Genomic DNA, 27344 nt, shown 5'->3' with positions numbered 1-27344 from the left:
TCTGGGTGTTCACTTACAAATTCCTTTTTCTTGAGTGGCACCTCTGACATCAACTCATATTTTTGCCATTACTTGAATTGTGTTGAGTCCCTTCAGCATGTTATGTGGGTTAATAATATGTGGGTGACTTGAGTTTTGAGATCTCCTCTTTGACACTTTCTCTTTTAATATTTCCCACATTCTCTTAAAAAATCTTTATTTACTTCCTCACTTCACTTTATTGACTTCTTACATCAAACATATGTGGTTCCCTGTCACAACTATGTGAGAGGATCTTACAGTTCTAAGAATGAATCTAAAACCCAAAAACAATAAGTTACTGATTTATGGTTCAATTTCCCCATCTCAGAAAGTCTCTGCAACAGAGTCTTCCTACATCTGTCCACCTTCCTTACCTTCAGACAGTTGCTTTGTGTATTGTCTATATTTTAATATTATTTTTAAGGAGGATTATTTATTCCATTTTTACTGTAAGTGAAACATTTATTCCCTTTCAATTTGGTGCAATATCCCAAATAAACTCAGGCATTCTTCTTACCTAAAGCTCTCAAATAGTTCATTTTAAAAGAAATAAACTTCTAAATTTCGTGTTTGGAATTTAAGCTATAGTAAATTCATAGCATCCATAATGCACAACATTTCCCAAAGCAGTTTGAGTCATCTTCTGTGAGGAAGATCCCTACAAGAAAACTTTCCTGGGCTGGGGATGTGGCTCAAGCGGTAGCGTGCTCACCTGGCATGTGTGCGGCCTGGCTCGATCCTCAGCACCACATACAAAAAACAAAGATGTTGTGTCTGCCGATAACTAAAAATAAATATTAAAAAAAAATTCTTTCTCTCTTTAAAAACAAAAAAACAAACTTTCCTTTCAAACCAAGACTTTCTACTCTCTTTTGCCTGTCATGGCACCTGAAAAGTTCTATTCTCTTTTCACTCCATTGCTATTGTTAACTCAGTCACTATCATTTAATAATTGGTAAATAAGTTCTGTTAATCGCCAAATTCATGGGAAAAAAACATCAACAAAGATTTAAGCCCTGAATTCTGTTGTTTGAATTTAACTTGGCAAACAGTTATGTAGGCAAATAAAGTAAAAACCAGTTGTAAAATTGCTGTCAAGCAAGGTAAAATGATTACTTCTGTTTTGAGGTGAGAGGTAAAGTTTTATAGATGATAATGTCACTTTCATTGGGTTTTCAATTATTACTAGGTATTACTATGTTACTATGCAATATTATTAAACATACTATATAGGTACTCATATGTACAGATCATGATTGCGGTAAAGCACTGTCTTAACAAAAATGATGCTACATACAAAAAACATTTTTTTTCCTGTTGTTTTAAACTTATTTATCTCTACTGTTCTTTCCCATTCTTTTTGTAAGAAAACAAAATTATCTAGCATCTTACTGTTCATATTTTGAAAGATGTTTATCTTTTCCAAAAATAGATGTCTTCTAATATGTCCAGCATATGAGGATCACAGAAAGGATTTCAAAGTGGTTTTACAGCTACAGAATGAATATGGGAAGTGAAAATTGTTCACAAAGATCATCTACTGCTTTCAAAGAGTAGTTATAGGGACCTGAACCACATCAATGTGAGAACTGAAACTTCAGAATGTTTTGGGAAAGTATAGCACATATCATTGAATGCACTAATTGTCAGTGAAATGATGTACATGTAGGAAATATTAATCAAATAAGACTTTCAAAATTTCATTATTGTGTAATTACTTTAGATAGAAAAAAAATTGTTGAGTGTGGTGTATGTAATATAAATTATACAGTATATCAATTAGGAAAACCAAGTAGACAACAAAATACTAACTGGATTTATGTTTTTATTTTTGATAATTTTACTTTTCCTCTTTATGCCTTGCCTTAATTTTTTAGGAGCACCTCAATCCATGTTAGTTTTGTTGTTGTTGTTGTTTTTCCCTCAAAAGCACTGAGAAAACCACCTTGCAATCTGTGGTAAATGTATCTTAACTTTTGCTCTCTTTTTCCTTGGAGAAAACCACCTTGCAATCTGTGGAAAATGTGTCTTTATTAACTCTCATTATCCTTTTTTCTGGTTCAAAATTATTTTCTCAAAACATTCTATATGATTTGCATGCATTTTAAATTTAATTTTGAACTCACTGCTAAAATGGTTTCCTCATCTACCGTGGCAACTTAAACTACTCTATTGCCTCAATATTAACTATATTTTCTTATCCCAGAAAGCATTACTTACTTCCAAACTAAATCTTATTCATTACAGTACCCATGGGGTGTTTTCAGTTTTACTTCATATGTGAAATTACTCAGCCTCAGCATTTTAGCATCTTGTCAAAGGCAGACCTTTGACAACAGGTTTTGTGATAACTACATTAGCTTGCTTTCCATTGCAACATGCCTCCTCTAAGGTCGAATATTTGATTATTTGACACATATTTGACATTTTAGTTTGTCTGCTGCCACATAATAATAATCCTGAACCTTACTGAGTATGCAAAATGACAACCTAATCATATGAGCTATTTTGCTATATTCATTCTTTGAAATACAGTCAATCAAATATAATCTTTGAAACTATCCTTATGACAGATATTCAAAGTTATCTAGGGAGAAGAAATATCACCTGACTCACTGTAATGATGACCTGCTTTAATAATAAATAAATCATACCCAAAGAAAATGTTCAATACATGAAATTTACATCTTGCAATTTTCAATTTGAGACCATGGCTCAAATCCATATTAATCTTCAGGAAATATTTAAAGAATCTGAGTATTTAAAACATAAAAACAGAAAGATTATATTTTTCTTTTTAAAAATATTCTGAATAGGAAATAGGTCTATGTAAGTCAGTACTGTGACTTCCCAATAATTAAATTGAGTTATTAGGCACAAAACCAATATAACATTTACAACTAAAAAAAATTAAAAATGAGAACTTCTTCCAAAAAATGCTGAATGGCCCATAAAACTAAGTAATGTTATAAATATAATTCAATGAATAGCAAAAATTATATTTTTAATTCAAATATACTTACATCAAGATAATGTCCAGTAATTCAGTTAAATTATTATAATTTAAAGAGAGGTTTTCTTAATAATGTAACCAGTGCAATTTCTAGGTAAAAATATATAACAATATTTACGATTAATTTACTTAAACCTCTACTAACATCAGTGGATATCACTTTATGAATTTTGTAATAAGAAACAAAAGCAAGCTCAATGAAGCAACCGTTTTTACTATTTGCAGAGAGCGAAATGTTTAGCAGTAAGTAGTCATTTGTATTACCTTAATGTTGTCCTTTACAAAGCATTTGTGCTATATGTTTTTAGTTTTTGCTTCATCTATGCTATGCAAATATAATCATTATACAAGTTTGCTGACATGTCCAGGATGTTTATACACCTTTCAAGTTGGGGAAAATAAATTTTGATTGCATGCAATATTAATACGAAAATACTGGGAAAATTGTTCAGCTAATACAATGATCATAGTAGAGATTTTACAAAACCTCAGTTTTTCTGTTGTAAATCTCCTATTCATTGTGTTCATAAGCAGAAATATGAGGTATGAAGTGTTCCATCTTTGGAAAATGGCTCTTTTTTTTTGAGTTTTAATTTTTTTATTTGTTCTTTTTTAGTTATACATGACAATAGAATGTACTTTGACATATTACACATACATGGAGTATAACTTTCCATTTTTGTGGCTGTACATGATGTGGAGTCACACTCGTCATATATTCATATATGAACCTAGGAAGTAATGGCTGATTCATTCTACTGTCTTTCCTATTCCCACCCCGCCTCCCTTCCCTTTATTCATTTTTGTCTAATCTAAAGTACTGATCATTGAATTTTTAATTTTAGTTAGCTTATATTTTTATATTTGGCTTGATTCCTTTTCAGATATACTATGTAACTTTTTATAATCTTATAGGTCCTTTTAATTTTGTCACTTATTTCTATAAACATGATAAGTATAGTAGTCTTCTGACCTTGGTCTGATGGCTAAAGTCGGTGTAGGTCAATTCCTTCTCTATGGCTGGTTTCCTTGATTCTTCCTATCTTTGCTTGGATGACTGATCATCATCCTGAAATCATTTGTGGGGGAATTCTTTTAAGCATTCGACAAAGTACAGCATCCCTTTATGTTCAAAACTCTAGAAAAACTAGGGATAACAGGAACATACCTCAATATTGTAAAAGCAATCTATGCTAAGCCTCAGGCTAGCATCATTCTGAATGGAGAAAAACTGAAGGCATTCCCTCTAAAATCTGGAACAAGACAGGGATGCCCTCTCTCTCCACTTCTGTTCAACATAGTTCTCGAAACACTGGCCAGAGCAATTAGACAGACGAAAGAAATTAAAGGCATAAAAATAGGAAAAGAAGAACTTAAATTATCACTATTTGCAGATGATATGATTCTATACCTAGCAGACCCAAAAGGCTCTACAAAGAAACTATTAGAGCTAATAAATGAATTCAGCAAAGTGGCAGGCTATAAAATCAACATGCATAAATCAAAGGCATTCCTGTATATCAGTGACAAATCCTCTGAAATGGAAATGAGGACAACCACTCCATTCACAATATCTTCAAAAAAAATAAAATACTTGGGAATCAACCTAACAAAAGAGGTGAAAGACTTATACAATGAAAACTACAGAACCCTAAAGAGAGAAATAGAAGAAAATCTTAGAAGATGGAAAAATATACCCTGTTCATGGATAGGCAGAACTAACATCATCAAAATGGCAATATTACCAAAAGTTCTCTATAGGTTTAATGCAATGCCAATCAAAATCCCAACGGCATTTCTTGTAGAAATAGAGAAAGCAATCATGAAATTCATATGGAAAAATAAAAGACCCAGAATAGCAAAAACAATGCTAAGCAGGAAGTGTGAATCAGGCGGTATAGCGATACCAGACTTCAAACTATACTACAGAGCAATAGTAACAAAAACAGCATGGTACTGGTACCAAAACAGGCGGGTGGACCAATGGTACAGAATAGAGGACACAGAAACCAATCCACAAAACTACAACTATCTTATATTTGATAAAGGGGCTAAAAGCATGCAATGGAGGAAGGATAGCATCTTCAACAAATGGTGCTGGGAAAACTGGAAATCCATATGCAACAAAATGAAACTGGATCCCTTTCTCTCGCCATGCACAAAAGTGAATTCAAAATGGATCAAGGAGCTTGATATCAAATCAGAGACACGCCGTCTGATAGAAGAAAAAGTTGGCTAAGATCTATATACTGTGGGGTCAGGCTCCAAATTCCTCAATAGGACACCCATAGCACAAAAGTTAATAACTAGAATCAACAAATGGGACTTACTCAAACTAAAAAGTTTTTTCTCAGCAAAAGAAACAATAAGAGAGGTAAATAGGGAGCCTACACCCTGGGAACAAATCTTTACTCCTCACACTTCAGATAGAGCCCTAATATCCAGAGTATACAAAGGCTCTTTTGTTTAAGGATCGGAATGGTAATACTGCTTGGCTAAACAGTATTTGTAGAATCAAAGAACAAGATACAATCTTGGTTACATCTAAATCTTTTGTTTTACAGCTTTTGAAATTCAGAAAACTTAAAAGATTCTTTCTGTGAATAACAAAATGGGAACCTGAAAATCTATCTTGGTGTGTGCAGCTATACATTTCACTTTCATCATTATACAGAATATTGAGTTTTTAAACAAAGATGAAATTTTACAGATTTATTACTGGAAAATTACTGAAGTTATGTAGTCTTATTCTTTTGACCAATGATAGGATTCAACTTCATCTTCTGTAATTTAAGGAGCTTTTCAGAGAGAAAACCTATAATTTCTTCACAGTGGCTATTTACTAGTCTTTCACATAATATGTTCTAGCTGCTCTCTAAAGCAAAATTTGTAACCACATATATAAATTTATCTTAAAAGTATTTAAAAATAAGCCATGGAGTTTCAAATTGGGGGTAGCACATTTCATAGCCATTTCATAGCAGAATTTTTACATTTTGGGACAAGGAGTTGTTTATTTGGAAGTTTCTTTAACTTTCTCTTTTTTCTTCACATCATGTCGTTTTTTTTGTTTTGTTTTTTTTTATTTTTTATTTTTTAACTCTTCCTCAAAACTTTGTATAATTGAATGAAAAGAAAAAAAAAAGGAAGAAAAAGGTGTTCAAGTTGTTTGCCCTACTGGGAGCTACGGGGTAGACAAGGCAATTTACCATTTTTGTTTCATTTCTTCCTGACAAGTTTATTACTGGAAATGGCTGGAGGCCAGCAGCATCCATGTTATGTGATTGGTAATACAGAAGAAATACTAAAATTTTTCTGTTCTGAAAGTCAGACTCCCCTGTGCAGGTGTGATTGAAGAAACTCTATCAGTGGAAGCTGGGCTATGTTTTTGGTTTCAGATGAAAGAAAGAGTCTAAAGAATCTGTGGGAAAGTTCTTGCTCTGCTACATAGAGTCATCTTCACTTGTAGTATTTCCAATAATAAAACGAGAATAGTAAAACATATATGATCCAAATATTCAGATCAAAAATATATGTGTATAATGTACATAAAACAAGGAAACTAGAAACATTAAAAGCAGGTTTACTATTATCAAAACAGATATTCTATATATTCCCATTTTGCCAATTTTTCTAGAAAGTTAAAAAATAAAGGCATTGAATGAAAAATACAAGAAAGCTCTCAATGGAAGTGACCCTTATGAAAGGAAGCAAAATAAACTATATTTATATGACTCAAAATGAAATTCAGGCATTCTCCTTCTGGAAAAATGGGAGTTCATAACCCACTTGAATCAAAGTGTGAAATATGATATGTCAAGAACTATGTAATGTTTTGAACAACCAACAATAAAAATTTTAAAAAAAGAAACTTTGGAAATCTTTTTTGTTTGTTTGTTTTCATTTCCCTAATGTGATGTTTCTGAGTGATTGAAAGGATCATATGAAAAGCGTCTAGCCTTGCCTGTGTCATAGAAAACTTCACTGAATATGGAGTTGGTATACTCTATTTCTTCAAAGATATTAATATTAATTTAGTAGATGAGACTGTCAGTGGTGGGCTATTTCTTGGCTGTAAAGCTCCTCTTCTGTTTGTTCACATAGCTCTCTGCACCCTGCACTCCCTCTTCAAATGATTCCATCCACAGTAATAGCTTCACAACTAACTCCAAGTTGATGCCTCCCTAAAATAGAGCACTAGCCCTGATGCTCCTGTATAGTTTAGTCTATATCAAAACATCTTCACAATATTGCTAACACACTATTTTGGTCTGCTACTCCAACTTGAGCTTCCCTTATCTATTCCTGAAGTATACTTTACTTGGGTGCTTACCTTTTGGCACCTTTATGTGTGCTCTTCCATGGATTCATATGTTGTACAGCCCTCAGATTACTAAAATATCAAGAAATTTGACTCTATAATTCTTATTCCTAAATTTGGACAATTAATTTCCATAGTAAAAAACAAAAATAATTTTATGCAAAAACTTGTCACATACCTTTATAAGAATATTAAGATCTCAAAAACCCAGACCATAGCTACTTGTCCAAGTTCACCACTGTTTTTCAGTTTTAATTTAGCAATAGCAGAGAGCATTTTTCTCTCTGTGATTGAATTCATGTCCCAACTTCTGCTTTACCTTATTAATTGATGTATCTGCTCTTGTCTAATAAGGCTTAAATCACATTTATTAAGTGTTTTGTCACATGCCTTCAATAAAAATACTGTGAAAAGACTAGAGAAATGTGAAAATCCATATATCACACATTCTCTTTTCCTTAAATTATATTCATACTCAAGTCATACTCTAATACTAATGCTATTTAGAAATAATTAACATTCTTTGATTTTATTAAATTTTAAATTTAAATTAAATGTGTTTAACAGATATATGGAAACAATAAAATTACATATATTAATGGATTGTCATGTGATGTTTTAATACATGTATGCATTGTGTAAAGTTTAAATTAGGTTAAAACCCTCTATCTCCTCAAACATCTACTATTTCCTTATAGTGAAAAATTCAAAATTCTTAGTTTTTTTAAGTGCATAGTACATTATTATTAGAGCCACTCTAGAGCTACTCTAAAAGCAGACTGACATACACACCACTCTTATCCACTAAGAACTATCTTCAACACGATATTTTATAAAAAAAATATGTATTCATCCATAGTGTTTCCTTAGAAAGTAAAATTAAAATATATAGAGTGTAGGATATCATATGACAAAGTATGTAATTCTAGCACTTGAACCCAAGTGTTTCCAACTTCCAAGATTTACTTCCTAACATTGTATTTATTATACACTCTCTTCCTGGAATTACTATGTCTGCCTATCTCTTCCTTTTTTATTTCCTGCTAAATGTTTGAATAGTGGCTTGATCTGTACAATTAAAAACAATATATTACAGTAAACAGTCACCTTGTGGAAATCATACCCAGAGTGGTCTATTCTCAACCTGTCTTTAAATAAAATACTTACAAATATACATAAAACTAATACATACTTTAAAATACAGTAAATAACAAGAATACTAGTTCATAATGTGCTAAACATTCACATAGTCAGTATGATTGTATCACTAAACCTTCATCATCTACCCAATTACAGCAAACACAAAAAGTCAACATTCTTGACTTCTAAATAGACCTTCCACTCCACATGGAATTGTGTGATGTGAGTCACAGATGCATGATTCATGGAAGATGAGTATTTTTTTTTCCCTTGAGCTGTCTTGTGGCTACAGGGAAGAGAGAAGGGAATGAAAATCCAAGAAGGTTTCCAGAGGATATGCTTTATGGAGCAGGACCTATCCTAGCACAAGGGCAGCTCCAGCTATCTGAAGCAAGATGCAGGCATATGGAGACCCAGGAGGAACTGGCCATGCTACTCATTCCCCACCAAGGATGATTCTGCCATAAATCCTTGTGGTGGTAGGAAAAAAAATTTGGAAAATAATCAGGAATGCAAATAAATTTAATACCAATCATATGAAAAGAAAACAAGAGATATCTAAATTTACTTCTAAGAGTATAGTTTATATATCTGTATCAGGCAGAAGGGAATTATGACTGAAGTGGTTTGAAAAAGAAGGTAAATTTACACTTTCGCAACTCTATGTTTTATTCTGAAATTCATTTCTATAGCAGATTATTTCTTGCAACTGTGTCTCTTTGTTCCCTCTCTCAGTGATTTAGGAGCTTACGCGGGCATTTCATTCCCTTACCAGAATTCAGGTTTTCTCTTCTTTCAGGAAATTGGAAAAAAAAAAAATCTTGTTCCCTTGATGTAAGATTTGCCCATTAGAGTTGCTTTAGCCAGTTATATGTGGGTAGAGAGATATGAATCATTTTCAGAAAGAAACACTTAACTGCTACATTGACACTCTCTGATATTCACTTCTTCAGCTCAATGGCAGCAATAAGCCCCTGAGATTGTAGGTTGTTCCTATACGATTACTTAGCTTAATCTAAATGATCCACAGGCCAAAACACTTTTGTGAAAGCTGCTTTTTATAACTGGAGCTTTTTACCACATCATCGCAAATTAGACAAAGTGCTTTCTAAGCTATTTGTGCACTATCATTTCCATAATTAAAAGAGGTATAGGGCAAAAGTGTGTAGATGGTCACTTTTGCTGTCCTTAATATTAAGGGAAGAGGAGAAAAGCTAGGCATTGCAGGGCAATATGATCAGCAAATGCTGAGTGCTATGGCTTTTCACTCTCCAATTATGTAAAGAGAGTAATTTACAGACTGTTTTACATTACCCAAAATATCTGTCCCTCTGATCAGTCAAATGAACAGGAATTTCCATGGATGAGTCCTTCTTCACATGACTCACAGGAGGAAATAAAAGGCATTAAAGAGAAACTAGTCAGGTTATTTGAACACCAAATTACTATACAATTTATATATATATATATATATATATATATATATATATATATATATATATATATATATATGCTCAAAAGCAAGAGCATCATAATATATTCTCATGTTTATAGAAAAGAAATATAGTGGGAGATTTCAAAGGAAGTCTCTCACACAAAAAAAATATTATAATGTTGCAGGCACTGAGAAATGCACTTGGGATACTGCTGTGAATAAGCAAAATGGGATCTGTTTTATCATGTGGGGAAAAAATCTGGGGTGGGGAGATTAGAGGGGATGTAGTGAATTATTTAAGAGGCTGAAGGAGATAAAATAATGACATAAAAAAGTACACAACACATGAATAAAACAATTACAGACAATAATATCTACAAAGAGGTAATAGAACTGATAGTGTGAGGAAGAATAGGGAAGGATTGTGATAGTGATACAGACTAACATTGAGAGAAATCTTTCAACTCGGAGAAACCTCTAACAGATTTGAATGATTTGAAGGATTTAGTGTTTTAAAGCTTTGTTCTCTATGGTGAGCTTTGAGTGGCTACAGTAGAGGCAAAGGAAATTTTCTAGTGCAAATGAAGTTTTTGGAAGCTAAAAGAAAATGTGTGACATGACATGGGAGATAGGAACTCTGCCCACTTTTGACAATGATGGTAGTCATATGCTCAGTACCTCCTGAGGCTTCATTTAGAAAATTTAGACAAATTATAAACTCTGTCCCCTACACACAAGGGATTATTAACATGGATATGTTCCCTACACAGAATTTGAGCCCTTTCAGAGTCGTGTGTTTTACACAGACCGACTTTATCTCCATCTCTGTACTTATGATCACTGAGAGTTGTGTCATCTGAGTGCTCAATAATCAGCATATATACAGTGTTTAGCTCAATTTGATATTTTGTATTTTATTCTGGCAGTTTTAAAGCCACAAGAGAGTTTTAAGCTTGGAAAGATACATTTTAATAGCACCAATGAATCTAGATTTTAATGGACTACTCTGGCTGCTTTGGGATAAATGGATTAATAGAAGGCAAAAATTATAATAGGGTGACCAGCTGGAAGTCTGTTGTAAAGATTATAAATAATTAAGTTTCCCAGGTGTTTTAAGGAACAAAGAAATAACTGATAATTCTATGCTCTACCAAGTTGTCATTGAGATAAAATTAATAGACTGTATTCTAAGATATAAAATATTTAAGTTTAATGAATAAATTTAAAGTGTTTAAATAAAAATTATCTTGTAAAAATAGAGTTTAATCTTAAAACACAGCCAGAAAAAAATGGGGATGAAATAAGGGAAGAAATAATTACAAATTAAGCAAGCAAATTATTAATAACTAATTTTTTATATTTTCAATTATTATTTATAGGAAAAACAAATTATTTAATTTTTTGTAAAGTTGAATTATATAATTAAATAATTGATTTTCTAAGACTTGATAAGCTGTAACAGGTGGACTCTACCATCCCCCAAAAAACTTTGGAAATAGTAGCATGCTTGCAAATTCCATTATCTGTGCTAAACACTGTGAGTTATTTCCAATGAATGTCATCATCTTGTACCAAAACACAAGGAGCTACCAATTCTAAACTTTAACACAAGGAGGAATAATAATATAACTAGTGCTTATACTATCCCCAAAACCAATAATCATATATCACTTTGAGTCTAGTTAAACCTGAATCATTGCCAGATGTCCACACATTAGTGTTCATCATTCATACAGACATCCATTTCATTCTCCTGCGACTCCTCTCCACTCAACCTATCATGCTCACACACTTGCAGAGTGCCCCATTGGATCTCCTTCACACTAGTAAGTATTCATTTTCTCAGTTTCTTAGCCTTTTATATTTGCCTATTTGCCTTGAATCAGTTTTTGTCAACCCTAGATTTGTATTGCAAATACTCATGGATATTAAAAACAGAAAAAATCAAACTCCTCCCCATATTTAGGTCAGAAACCCTAGCAGTGGGCCCCAAATATTACCATTTTTAAGCTCCCCAGGTATAAAAATATGCTTCCATAAAAATACAGCTTTACAGGAAAGCTCCCAGGAAACCACAAATGACCTTCTTGTCACTGTGATAAGTTTGCATTTTCTAGATTTTTTTTGTAAATAAATTCATATAATGTGTACTTCTTTGGCTGGTTTCTATCACTTAGCATAATCGTTTTTAGAATCATCCATATTGTTGTGTACATCTATTTTATTTATCCTACTCATAAATACTTGGGTGGTTTCAGTTTTGGAGCTATTAAAAATAAAGGTGCTATAAGAATTGATGTAAAATAAAGATACACATATACGGGGGCAAGAGAGGGAGAGCGAGAGAAAGCTAATTTTCTTGAGAGAGCATGTTTGCTCTGTAGTCTTCTAAAGTTGCCTCTAAAGCCTTCTCTTACCCATCGCATGACAGGGACCAGAGCCTGAGTAAATGCCCTCATGATTCATTATAAAAGCTTCCAGATATTTCTACTCTTTTCTTTCAAAGGGAAAAATAAAAGTCTTTGAGGTACATATTGCTTCTCTATTCCACTGTGCCTCAAACTGTAATGTGAACTGTATGAGGTTTTCTTTCAAATGCAGTGCAGACACACAGATTCAGTAGGTCTACAACAGAGTAAGGATTCTGCAGTAAAAACCCAAGGCCTTCAGTGCTCTTGATCTACAGAACATATCTGAGAAGCACAAATCAATTTTATCCTCTCTTCCACCGGCTCCCTGTTCACTTTCCTGTTCTTTTGTTAAAATTTAGCTCTGGTTGAAAGTCTTTCTTCTTTCCTTATCTCCTCTCATTAATTCCAGTGATAGCACATATCACTGTTAACATTCTAACATTCTTTCCTCCCAACTCCTCAATCCTTGCACCTTACATTTCTATTTTAAATATTTGATCTTCCAACATTCTGCATCATCCTGTGCCCCCAAATCCTTATAGTTCCCTTCATATTTTAATGTTCACTTCTCTAATTCTATGAATTCATGAAGGTACTGATACTTTCCTTTCCAAGATTTTCTCAGAAGCTTCACTCTTGGCATTATTGGCAAAGAGGAGAATAAGGCAAGAATACTATATTTCCTTATATCTGCAGTGAGCAGCTAGTCCAACAATTACTAAATATTTTGGTTCATGTGACTCTAGTCAGCAGTCATAATACCAGTACATATTGAATGTGACTGACAGAACATATAGACCCAGTAAGGGAACAGTTTTTTCTGTTCAAAGGTAGGGATATAACTTGTATTTCTGAAAAAAAAATATAGAAAAGGTCAGGAAGGTTTGTATTTTATTTCCGTTGAGGTCAAATTAAGCTGTCTATTACTTAAATTTCTAGTCTTGTTATAAAACCCTAATTCTGGTACCAGGATAATTATCACTAAGTTTTCTTGTGTAGCTCTATGAATTCTTGTATTTTATGACTCCTTTATTAGAATTTGAGAAAAAAGAATTCAGTGCTATCAAGCTATGATTTTAAGGTAGAAATTAAGATTACCTTAGGGGTAGATTTAGGAGGTGAGTGCTTAGAGAATGTGTACACATAAGTGATCCACCTTTGGAGTACATTCATCTCCTCAGGATCTAATCAACAGGGATTTCTTTTTATTGTATTCTACCATTTTTCATTTATGAATATAAAATAAATTTCTGCAGTGATTTGGAGTTTTAAAGCTATTAATGTTGTTGTTATTGTATCTCAAATCCATTGACTAAAGATCAAAGCAAAATACAATTTATTTAGGTAATTTTCACTTGCTGCAAAGTCTCAGCTTTATTGATTTCTAATTATTAGTCACCTGGTTGTTCTATATAGCTAATTTATTTTTGTTTACAACCTCAAAATATAAATAAAAACACTAAAATCAAATATTAAAAAAAACAATTTTCACAGCATTCATTTTGCCTAATATTCATAAAATTACTTAAATCACCACAAATATACTTAAAGTTAAAAGTAATCCTTGAACCTCAGTTTTTAATTATGTGTAAAATAAGCTTTCATATAATGTTAAAACTGTTTTTTTTTGATATATATATATTAATTATGTGTAAAATAAGCTTTCATATAATGTTAAAACTGTTTTTTTGATATATATATATATGTATCTATATATATATATATCAAATATATATATAAATATATATATATTTTTTGATATATATATCAAAAAAACAGTTTTAACATTATATGAAAGCTTATTTTACACAAAAACAATTTTGATAATTTGATATATATATATCAAAAAAACAGTTTTAACATTATATGAAAGCTTATTTTACACATAATTAAACATAATTATATATATATATATATATATATATATATATATATATATATACATATATATATATATATATATATCTCACATTTTCTTTATCCATTCATCTACTGAAGGGCATCAATGTTGGTTCCATAGTTTAGCTATTGTGAATCGTGCTGCTATTGAACATTGATGTGTCTGTGTCCTTATAGTATGCTGTTTTTAAGTCTTTTGGGTATAGACTGAGGAGTGGAATTGATGGGTCAAATGGTGATTCCATTCTTAATGTTCCAAGGAATCTCCATACTGCTTTTCATATTGGCTGCACCAATTTGCAGTCCCACCAGCAATGTATGATTGTGCCTATTTCCCCATATCCTCGCCAACAATTATTGTTGTTTGTATTCTTGATAGCTGCCATTCTGACTGGAATGAGATGAAATGTTAGAATAGTTTTGATTTGCATTTCTCTAAATGCTAGCGATGGTGAACATTTTTTCATATATTTGTTGATTGCTTGTATATCCTCTTCTGAGAAATATCTGTTCAGTTCTTTGACCCATTTATAGATTGGGTTATTTTTTTTTTTTGTGTGTGTGTGTGTGTGTTTAGCTTTTTGAGTTCTTTCTATACCCCCAGAGATTAGTGCTTTATCTGATGTACAAGTGGTAGAAAAAGAAAATGTGATGTATATTCACAATGTAATATTATTCAGCAATAAAAGAGAATAAAATCATGGAATATGCAGGCAAACAGCATTTGCTATAAACATGGATGTGGCTGTGTCTCTGGATTTGGAGAATATAATGCTAAGTGAAGTTAGCCAATCCCCCCAAAAAACAAATGCTGAATATTTTCTCTGATATAAGGAGGCTGATTCATAGTTGAGTTGGGAAGGGGAGCATGGGAAGATTAGGTGAACTCTAGATAGGGCGAAGGACAGGAAGGAGAAGGGAGGGAGTAAGGGGTAAAAACAATGGTGGAATGAGATGGACATCATCATTACCCTAAGTATATGTTTGAAGACATAAATGGTGTGAATATAGTTTGTATACAACCAGAGATATGAAAAATTGTGCTCTATATGTGTAATATGAATTGTAATGCATTCTGCTGTCTTATATAACAAATTAGAATAAAAAATTTCAAGAAAACTGTTTTTAAAGCTATTTCATATTCAAAAATAAATAGGTTACAGATATTAAAATATCAAAATACAAGAAAGAGAAAAAAAATCCCAGAAAGGATGATTTAACAAGAAAAAGATTAAATAAAGCACAGAATAAAATGAACAAGAATGTGTCTTCTAGAAAAACAAGTAATTCAGATTTGTCCAGAGTAACTTGGATTTACATGATACATAAGAGGGATTCCAAGAACACCTTTTTTTTTTTTGCCTGATTATCATGTTTCCAGTTCAGGAGGTGTCTTCTAGATGGGGACCTAATTAGACTTGGACAAGATTTATGAATTATTTGCTTTGGATTGGTAGACTACATTTGCAGGACTTACAACCAAGAAGAATGAATATAAATAAAATTAAATTTAGGTCAGGCTTTTGCAAACTAAAATTATTTTCCCTAATTTTGTTCTTTAACCTTGAGTAAATCATCTGAAATTTTAAGCAACAGTTTTAGAAATAATAAAAAGTGAATAATAACACTTTTCTTGCCTTTAGTGAGCAATAACGCAATAAAGTATTCACCCATCCGTTCAATCATTCAACATAATTTGAATATGTACTGTATTATAGACATTATGGGCACATAGTAGAATAAAGACATAACTATTGATTCACTGACATTCCTAAAAATTTGAATGCAAATACAAATGGTTATTTTATGAGTACTTACAACAATATCATGTCTATTTTAGTTAAATAAAATGGTTACATAAATCAAAGAACACTTCAAAGCAATTGTGCTTTGAAATTCAGAGACTTCTTGGCTAAGTGCCAGGTAAAAACCTTTTCTTCAACTGGAAGAAAAATAGCTATATAAACATTAATAAAGACTGCACATCTAATTGTACATGATTAGCATCACACCATATGTGCGACTGCGTACCATGAATCAAAATGCATTCAGCTGTCATATAGGCCTAATTAAAATAAACAAATAAAATTTAAGAAAAGATTGTACATATAAAAGTTATATCTTCTGGAACATAATATTTAAGAAAATATTATTTTCTGAAAAAGATCTTTTAAAGTAAGTTACAAAAACAATTAAGGCATTTATTCTGTAATTTTATTCTGCAAAAATAATTACCTTGTATTTTGTTTTGTTAAATTTGGGTTCTGCTATTTTAACAGAGCCTATTAGACAATAGAGAAAGTTACTTCACAACACCATAAATGAGAAAAGTTGCAATTAAATACAATTAATTGAATTAATTTAGGCATATAGATATATTAGGGCATTTTATTTTCCAACCAAGAAAACATGTAATTAAATGTTCTTCCAAAGAGTTTGACCTTCTAAGACAAGTTATGGTATGATTACTGCTCAAACCTGTGGGATAATTGAGGTTGAGAAACAACACAGGAGCAGATTGACAAATCAGAATTGGTGAAATATTTATTACTTTAATGCCTTAGAAAAAGTTCAGATAGATGACTGTCTTGGCTCTCCTAATTTTTATTTGCTTATTTTACAGACACAAATATACATAAAGTAATGTGGTGAGGGGAAAAAAGTTTCTCACAATTTTTGATCAAGAATTTTCCTAAATTCCAACTGGTGAAAGTAATTATTTTATTGAAAATATCTTAATGTTAAATTTAACGTCTGAAGCCAAGGCAAACACATAGATCATCTACATATGCAAACAAATAATTTCATGACTGAACTAGTTACAGATAGATATTTCTTTTGTTACAATAAGAAAAGTTGTAGATCTTTATTTCCAAATGGATGAATTTGATGCATTAAAAATCTATGTTATACTAAAAAAATGTGATTTGGACTCAATCATCTTTAGATATTTGTAAAAACTGATAATTGCACATATTTGGTTTATAATTCATATATTATAATTTATATATTTAATGTGATCTGTGCAATTGGAACAAAAAGAAAAAATGATTTTATATTTTAATTGTACTTAGGCCACATTATGTCTGATGAATAGTACAAATATCACTTCCCTTGACTTTATCATTTTGCATTGAAATAGTGACACATTAATAGCTAAATGCAAAAGTTTTCTTTCCAAAAGCAGCACTGTTTTTTCATCGGAACCACACAAACTTGTACATCTCTGGAAAACAGCAATGACCGAGAACTTAATTGTTCCTGTAAATGCTCTGTGAAGTGTTTGAATAGGTGTAATTTATTTACTTAGAAATTACCCACACAGATGCTCTCACCCATCACACACCTCCTTTGTATTCAACTATGATTTAATGTTTTCTTGTACAAAACTAGTCCAAGCCAATTAAAAAGCAAATAAATAGTCACAGTGGAGGGTAAATTGCCTTCTCTGCCTTCATGAAGCATGTGTGCACCAGTAAGATAAGATATTGTCAATCTGTTAAAATCTCAGGGAATCCATCCTCCTTCATCACTAGTAGAAGAAAAGCTTTTACACTTTGAAAAACCATGGAGGGTCATTTATCTAAGTTGTGGCAAAAACCTAAAGGGCAGGAAGGCCATAGTATGTCTTGCAATACATTAATCTTGACTTTAAAATAATGAAGAATGTTCCAAAGGTTCACTGCTTAAACATTCTGTTTGGGATTTAATTCAACCTTACTTTTCACTTTCATGTATTAGAAACAGAATAATATATTATGTTTCCAAACATGAAGTAAAGACAATAGCATTAGAGTTGTCAGTGTAGCAAATGCATGCATGTAGTCTCAGTGAAAACATTTGCTGATGTGCCTACTTCAAGTGAATTCATGCTATCACTTCCTTGTCACTCCTCAACCTCACTTGTTTAGAATTTTTGTTTCCATTGTATGGAACCATGATCAGTATCATGATTAAGATATTAATGACATAGAATGATAGAAACATTAATCAAACTGTTTCATGTCAATGTTACCAATGCATTTTTAAGAATATATGTATAATATTTGCATATTGAATTGTTTAATATTATAGAATAATGCTTTTGTAATAAAAATTCTGACTATAATTTCATGTTACTGATGACTTTTAAAAGTCTCACTCCTCCCTGCTCCCTTACTGCCCAGGTCTTCCATAGCTAAAAATGAATTCTAGGTCTTTCTTATTATGGCACAGGTGCGAACTTCAAACCATGCAGACACCTTCCCATATATAGGAATCCTCATTCTGTCCCAACTCCCTAATGTAAATAGAGCATGTCAGTCTCTGAGTTTTTATCAGCTAAGGAATGCCCTCCTCTTCCCAGAGAAGCCCATTATATAAGCAATAAACCTTTTTTTGTAACTTCTTGGTACACGTACATTCTTCCTCTGAGCATCTTAACCAAATATGCATGATTTTGCCTTGTATGTGCAGTTAAGTCTACAATAGAATTATAATTTAAATTTGCTTAAGAAGTGGCTGGTGAGATTATAAAGTGTTGATTCCTAGATCTGCTTCAACTTTGTGAATTGAAAGAATCTAATGAGACACCAAGAAGTAAAACATTTTTGCAAGATTCGCTACTTACACCAGATTTTAAAAAACAAGATTTTACTCTGTTCCTTTGGGAATGCATTTATTCTTTCATCTAAAGATCTGCTTTGCCTTATGAATTATTCTTTCACTCAGTGGCTGAAAACATTATGTCTTTATTGGCAACAGGTTGTGCTCCATTTACTTCTATCTTAAGAGTAATGAAGTAAAACTTGGTAGATATTAATAACAATAATAAACAAAAAATATCATCATGGTCTCTAGTGTCAATATTTAATAGTTTTGACAAATTTCTGGTTTATAGCCAGAGTTAGATATGGATCCCAATAGGCTGCTTGAATTTTCCATCACATCTAACTCTTTCATGTATGCAGTTTCCAAATGCCAGTTAATGGACAGGAACCTGGGTAACCACATCAGCATCACATGGGGAAGAAGTAATATTAACATACAAATATTTTTAGCCTACTCAACAGTTAAATCTGGTGGAGGTCCTACAAATAATTATTTTTTTGAAGCACTTCTTCAAAATTCCTATGCAGACAGTCAAGTAATGAAATACTAGTAAGACATGTGTTCCTGACCTCAGAACAGGTTAGAGCATGATAGCTGCTATATGCAATGCCAAGTTATATTTCCATCTGGGGTAGCAAGTCAACTGATGAAAAAGTGCTACTATTCCAAAAAGCCTGGGGAAGTTGGTGCTCAGTAATAAATGGATGGGTTCTCTCAACCAATACCTCTCAGCTAATGGGGGGTAACATGCTGAAAGCTGTTGTCCTGAGGCTTTTTGAGTTATTGTTAAGAGTATGACTTGTGATCTATCACTATAGAGGACTCAGTTTTAATGCTATTAGCAATCATGTGGTCCAGTAAATTGACAGAAAAGGGAACACTTTGCTAGGGAATGTCTGAAATATTAGGAATTGTCCCTGAATTCTATTTTATATTAGTATTCCTGATTCTAGAATCATTCAAATATAAGTAGATGCCTTTGTATATAATTAATCTAGGAATTTACACCTACTACAAGAAAAAGTCGGCCCAAAACTACCATGTCTGATTAGATCCTGACTTCCTTGGCCAGACTCCTAAAGCTGAAGAAATAAAAATCTAGAATTAATAAATGGGATGAATTCAAACTGAAAAGCTTCTTCTCGGCAAAGAAAATTATCAATAATATGAGAGAGAACCTACAGAGTGGGAGAACATCTTTGTTACATGCACATCAGATAGAGCACGAATTTCCAGGATATATAAAGAACTCAAAAAACTTAACACCAAAGAAGACAAATTACCCAATCGATAAGACTAAGGAACTGAAAAGACACTTCTCAGAAGATATATATTCAACAAATATATGAAAAAATGTTCAACATCTATAGTAATTAGAGAAATGCAAATCAAAACTACTCTAAGTTTTCATCTTACTCTTGGAAATTATCAAGAATACAAGCAACAACCCCCAAAATCCAAAGGTTGAATGTTTTCTCCGATAAGTGGATGCTGAAGCATAATGAGGAGAGGGCAATGGGAGGATCCGAGAAACTTTGGAAGGACAAAGGAAGAAAAGGAAAGGGAGGGTTATGGGGGTAGAAAAGATGGTGGAATGAAATGGACATTATTACCCTAGGTATATGTATTATGGCACAAATGATGTAACTCTACTTCATGTACAACCAGAGAAATGAAAAATTATGTTCCATCTGTGTACTATGAATTGAAATACATTCTGCTCTCATGTACAACTAAGTAGAACAAATAAATAAATAGATTTACAAAAGAAGAATACAAGCAACAATAAATGTTGGCAAGGATGAGGTAAAAGCTACACTCATACATTGCTACTGGGACTGCAAATTAGTGCAACCACTCTGGAAAGAAGTATGGAGATTTCTTAGAAAACTTGCAATGGAACCACAATTTGGATAGCTGGCTATCCGACACCTCAGTCTGTACCCAAAGGTCTTAAAATCAGCATACTACAGTGTTGCAGCCACATCAATGTTTATAGCTCACAATAGCTAAACTATGGAATCAGCCTAGGTTCTCTTCAATAGATAAATTGAGAAAGAAATTGTAGTATATATACACAATGGGCTATTATTCATCATTGAAAGAGAAATCATGGCATTTGCAGGTAAATGGATGAAGTTAGAGAATATCATGCTAAGCAAAGTAAGCCAATCCCAAAAAACCAAAGGTAAGAGGGGAAGGGGAGGGGGCGAGTGGGTAGGAAAGATGGTGGAATGAGTAGGATATCATTACCCTAGGTACATACATGTATGATTGCCCAGTGGTGTTACTCTACATGGTGTACAACACAGAGAAATAAAAAGTTGTGCTCCCTTTGTGTATAATGAAACAAAATGCATTCTGCTGTCATGTATAACTAGTTAGAAAAAAATACATTAAATTCTAAATAATCAAAGTAAAAAATGTGAAAAATATATGCAACATAGTTCTACTTGAATCACTTTCCTTGTGGTGATATTATCAGTAATCTAATACATTTTTACAAAACAGCCTTGGGGCTACACAAGTATTTAGATAGTATACTGAGATGAAATAATATTTCAATTCGCTCAAATAGTAAGTATATCCATATATATGTAGATATATGATGATAATATAAGAATAATTATCACACAATAACAATAAATATGTCATCAATATACACCCTTAATCAACATAAAAGTATTTTTCTTTTGTGCATTTTAGAGAAAAGGAACTAATCTCTAAAGCAACTATTAAAATTTCAACACAACAAAAAAATACAATTAGTAAACTACAGAAGAGATCAAACAGTCAATAGAGTAAACATTTGCAACATTTTCAATCTGTAATTATAAATTGAAGGCACTAAATGATTTAAGCATTTTCCATCTGAAATTCTGCACTGTTGGGACTAATTATTTAATAACATGATTAATGGGATGTCTTATATAATTATTTATAAATTAGGCATCACATTTGTACACTAGTTGTTAGTGAGGTAAATCTTTAATCAACACATTAAGTTTACTTCTATTCAATGCAGCACATACAGTCATAAATAAATAGGTTGCCTAGTTCAAGGAAATAATAACCTTAAAAAATTAATGAGAATCAATGAGAAATCAATTCTCTATTCAGAATTCTACTACATGTTTCATATGTGGATATAAAAATTCAATTATGTTTCATATGTGTATATGAAACAGGCACACATGTATGTGTATGTGCATGTATACATATATATATATAATCATAACAATTGTAGTATATAATGATATATTTTATTTGTTCACAAACAACTCATGAAGGGTAAGAGTAAATTAATTAGAAAAAAGTAGATATTAAAGTAGTAAAATTTAAAAAGTTAAAGTATGTAAATTTTATATAAAAGTATATAAAACAATTAGCATCTACATTCTAACAGAGGAAAACTGTGCTTGCCATTTCCCTTGGATACAGACATTTTCTTTACAATCTGGGTCATAAGGAAGTCTGGTTTTTGCTCTGGAAGGAGGCAACTATCTCTGTATTTTGAGACTATAGGCAAACCTACCCTTTATCCATTTATAATAGTACTTGCATTTCTAACACTGTTCATTCAATAAACATTCTTCAAAATACAGTACAGAAAAGAATTTTTTTCAATGTTTCTGGTTTCAAGACATTCAGTTAGCTCAATAATCTATGAAAAATTATTATCCAACAATATACCGAGAGTATATATTTTACTTAGTAACATAAATGTTAAGGCTGACCATTTGAAATTTCTTTATAAATATTGATATGTATACAATATAACAAGCATAACTTCCTTAGAATGGAAAGAGAACATATGTATGGGAAAACCCAATTGGGTTTAATTGCAGACATTAATAATTTCACCTTGAGGAAAATTTTGCTAAGGAAATAATAATAAGTATGGAAGGGTCAAATGCTTGTAATTCCAGCGCTACAGAGGCTGATTTAGAGTTGTAAGTTGAAAGAACTTAGCATGATTCTTTCTCATCAGCATGAGGTGAGGGAAGGGAGAGAAAAGGGCTGAGAATGTAGCTCAGTCTTACATTGAGTGCCTAGTATTAATGAGCACTTTGGTTCCATCTCCAGAACCACACATACACAAAAGAAGATATAATGACCCCCCCAAAAAAATTACAGCTGTGTTTTTTGGCCTTTCTTAATGAAATAAGAAAGCTAAGCATCTAAGAATAAAGCTAATTTCTACCAAGCATAAACACACAAAATGAAATGTTTTACATCATGCATTGAACATCAATTTACTATACTTTTCATGAAGTATATGATAGAATGACAGTGCTCCCCTCAATATGTTTCCTTTGTTTTCAACCATATGATCTCTCCAACAGTTGACATTTACTCAGTCCTTAGGATAACTTCTCAGATATTAAATATGTGTGGAATAATGTGTGTGCCAAATATCTTCTCACTAGTTTAAAAATAAACTGCTCTCTCGGGACTTCCTCTATTCCTACTTACATAAAGCAAAATTACAGACATGGAAGACAAGGAGTTTTAGCCATGAAAATAATAGTAATAACTGAAGTGATATCAGATCCCAAAATGGAACAAATAGTCTTTCTGAATATCTTTTATAAAATTTATCCTAATTAGTTATACAGGACAGTAGAATGAATTTGGACACATCATATATAAATGGAGTATAACTTCTCGTTCTTCTGGTTGTACATAATGTAGAATCACACAGGTCATTAGTCATATATGCACATAAGGTAATAGTGTTTGATTCATTCTACTATCCTTTCTACCCTCTATCCCCATCTCTTCCTTACACTCCCCTTTTCTCAGTTCAAAATACTTTTATTCTTCCCTAGCTCCCCCTTCTTATTGTAAATTAGCATTACATATCAGAGAAAACATTTAGCCTTTGGTTTGGGTGGATTGGCTTATTTCGCTTAGTATAATATTTTTCAGCTCCATCCATTTACCAGCAAATGTCATAATTTCATTCTTTTTTAAATCTATGTAATATTCCATTGTATATTATATCATATTTTCTTTATCCATTTATCTATTGAAGGGAACATAGGTTGGTTCCATAGTTTAGCTATTGTGAATTGAGTAGATATAAATATTGACGGGGCTACATCACTGTAGTATGCTGCTTTTAAGTCCTTTGGGTACAAACTGAGGAGTGGCATAACTGGGTCAAATGGTGGCTCCATTACAAGTTTTCTAAGTCATCTCCACATTGCTTTCCAGAGTGATTGCACCAATCTGTATTCCCAGCAGCAATGTATGAGTATACCCTTTCCCTACATCCTCGCCAACATTTATTGTTGCTTGTATTTTTAATGATTGCCATTTTGACTGGAGTGAGATGAAATCTTAAAGTAGTTTTGGTTTGCATTTCTCTAATTGCTAGAGATGTTGAACATTTTCTGAATGTCTTTTGTGGAGTAGATCTGGCCTGCCAGTAAGAACCCCGCCCCCCTGTCAAATTATTAAGAGATACACAATTATCTCATCTGAATCATATATTTTGGGGACTGAATTTTATAAATGTTTAATCTTTATCCTACCCAATTAAGAGGGACAAAAGATAATAAATGATATCCTGTCCAAAGAATAATATAAAATTAATACAAATAGGTAAGCAGAAGAGACCATTGTGTTAATAAGTTACATTTGGGAAATTGTGAATGGACATCTTATTGTACTTCTAACATATTTTGAAAATAGTTTTAAACAACAGGTAAGCAATGTTTTTGAAGATAGAAAACAATTGAATGCAATTTAAAAAATCCTGATTATTTAAAAGTAACTGAGTTTTAAAATGTACCATCAAAAATGGTTTATTATACCTGGTAAAAAGTTGTTTAAATTAAAAGTAATTTTAATTGAAAAGAATAAAATACATGGTGAAGAATAAGTTCATCCTTCAGTATATATAGGAGAACTGTGGCTTACATACTATATCATTATAGTTAAAAGAAATATAAAAAAGAAATAAAATTATTTTTTATTTAAATATATACATTTTAGTTTTACAACATGATGTTCTGATATGCACATATATAGTGAAATTATAATATAGGAATTCTTATTAACATACTATTTTTTACATAACTAAGTGGGAGGGTGAGGGTACATAATCTTATTTGGAACTGAGATAGTACTTTGTCTGTGATAAGTAATAAATATTCAAAGTAAGAAAGGAAGGGAAAGAATCAATTTAATATCATTATTGAGTTATGTATTGGGAAGGGCAATTTATTTATTTTCAATTAAAAAAAATTTATTAGTTGTTCATGGACCTTTATTTTATTTACTTATTTATATGCAATACTGAGAATTGAACCCAGTGCCTCGCACATGCTAGACAAGCACTCTACCATTAAGCCACAACCCAGCATGGGAAGGGCAATTTAGACTGAATTTAGACAAATATTATAAAGAAATAAAGAACAGCTCTTCGGACATCATGGCAATAACAGAGTTGAGAAAAATGAAAAAATTTTGGAGAAATTTATGATCATATCAGTGATATGAGATTTGTGAGTCTAGAAACTGGTATCTCTGTTTTCCAGGTTAGAGATACTTTAGTTTGGAAATTTTACTGTTCTACAAAAGTTGAAAGGTTTATGTAGTCATACAGTAATTTGAATTTATATATATATATATATATATATATATATATATATATATATATATATATCTGTTACCTTATATTTTGGAAAATGGATTTGGAAATAATAGAGGAATTATAGGAAATTATAATAGGAAATAATAGAAAGAAATCTATCATTTCAACTATAAGCAAAATGCTTGAGATGTTTTAGTATTTGGAATATAATTGTTAGATGAGCTAAAAAAAAATCAGATGGCATTCTTTTTTAATCTTAAAACATTTAATCCTATCTTTTCCCTAAGTTTTCCTCAACTAAAATGTTAACTTTTTAAAAGACAAATACATTTTAAAAAATTGTTTCTTTTTTTCAATGCAAATATCAAAGAATCAGTTGTTTCCATTCTGCCTTTTACCAATTTAGCAATATATCAATCTTGTTTGCCTAAGACATGTTTGAAATTGATATAGGAGAACTGTGGCTTACATACTATATCATTATAGTTATATGATTATGGATATAGAATTTTTTTACTAAATCAGTCTTAGGTACACATACAGGCATTTATTTTTAATTCACTTATAAATTGTATAGCATTATCAAATGGCATTTCAGTTAACATTAAAATGACAAATCCCATTCTTTTTTTTTTTTAATTTAGAATTAGAAACCATCTGTTTAATTTGGCATGATGGCATAAATTGTTATTTGTGATTTTGTTTGATCAGGTATTTTAATACTAAACATTAACTGTGATTTTATTTTATTATACAGAGCTCTCTGAGATGCTTGCTGGAAAACAAATCCATAAATGCAAATTTTTCTATATTTCTTAGTTACAACAAATTGGTTTAACTAGTTGGATATTGTGGACCAGAAACACATCTTCAAAAACTTGTTTTTAGCTGGGCATGGTGGAACATGCCTGTATTCCTAGCAACTTGGGAGGCTAAGGCAGGAGGATTGCAAGTTCAAAGCCAGCCTCAGCAACAGTGAGGTGCTAAGCAACTCATTGAGACCCTGTCTCTGCATAGAATACAAAATAGGGCTGGAGATGTGGCTCAGTGGTCAAGTGCCCCTGAGTTCAATCCCTAATACCCTTCCCCCCCAAAAAAAATAAATAAAACCTTGTTTTTAAAATTTCATAATATATGGTCCTTAGCAAATGTATTTTGAATATTTATGTATAAATTTAATAAACAAATTCACTTTCATGTCAGAAATAAATATATATAGGTATTCTAAATGATTCATGAATTATCAAGATTAGAAGACATAAATAAAAATCAAAATACCCAGCCCTTATGGCCTTCACCTTAACTAATAAGTGAAAGGTATTATACAATGAAGATTATGTACCTTTGTTGCTAGAAGTTTTTGACCATTAATATATTCTTTATGAATAAAATGTTAGCCATAGGTAAATGTGTATAGACACATATAAAAATATTAGGCAATATATAGTTTTTTATGATTAAGTCAGAATGAACATCCTTGAAATTAGAAATTTTGAAGCAGAGTTAAGTAAGTGTAGTTACCATTTTTAACTGAAGAAAATCATTATCATGGCACAGACAAAACAAAAACTTTCACTCTTTCTCCGTTTAAAAACGAGCATTGTAAAAATGCTATTTTATAGCAAAGTATTTCATTCTATATTGTAATTACTTATTTCTAACTATTTCTAATAGGAATATTTGAACTACTTTGAAAAATCTAGTAAAGTCTACTCTTCTGATACATCAAACACGAAATACTTAAGCATTTAATATTTATGATACATAAACAAGATCTCAGGTGGTAAACCACTTTATTATAAAGAAAACATGGCAAACATAATTGAAGGCAAATAGAAAAATAATTTTCTAACATATATGATGAGTAATATGCACTCTACATAGACACACATGTATCAAAGACTACACAA

At 31.6% G+C, this 27344-nt stretch overlaps 1 protein-coding gene across 1 annotated transcript in view; it reads right to left on the bottom strand.

Annotated features, from left to right (window-relative positions):
* The window catches only part of Eys (eyes shut homolog), a 1581889-nt gene that overhangs the window by 1259068 nt on the left and 295477 nt on the right, over nt 1-27344 (bottom strand).

Source organism: Marmota flaviventris, chromosome 6 (genome assembly GCF_047511675.1).
Source record: "Marmota flaviventris isolate mMarFla1 chromosome 6, mMarFla1.hap1, whole genome shotgun sequence".
Classification (NCBI taxonomy): domain Eukaryota; kingdom Metazoa; phylum Chordata; class Mammalia; order Rodentia; family Sciuridae; genus Marmota; species Marmota flaviventris.
The sequence above is the reverse complement of the archived record's forward strand: the minus strand, read 5'-3'. Positions and strand labels throughout refer to the sequence as shown.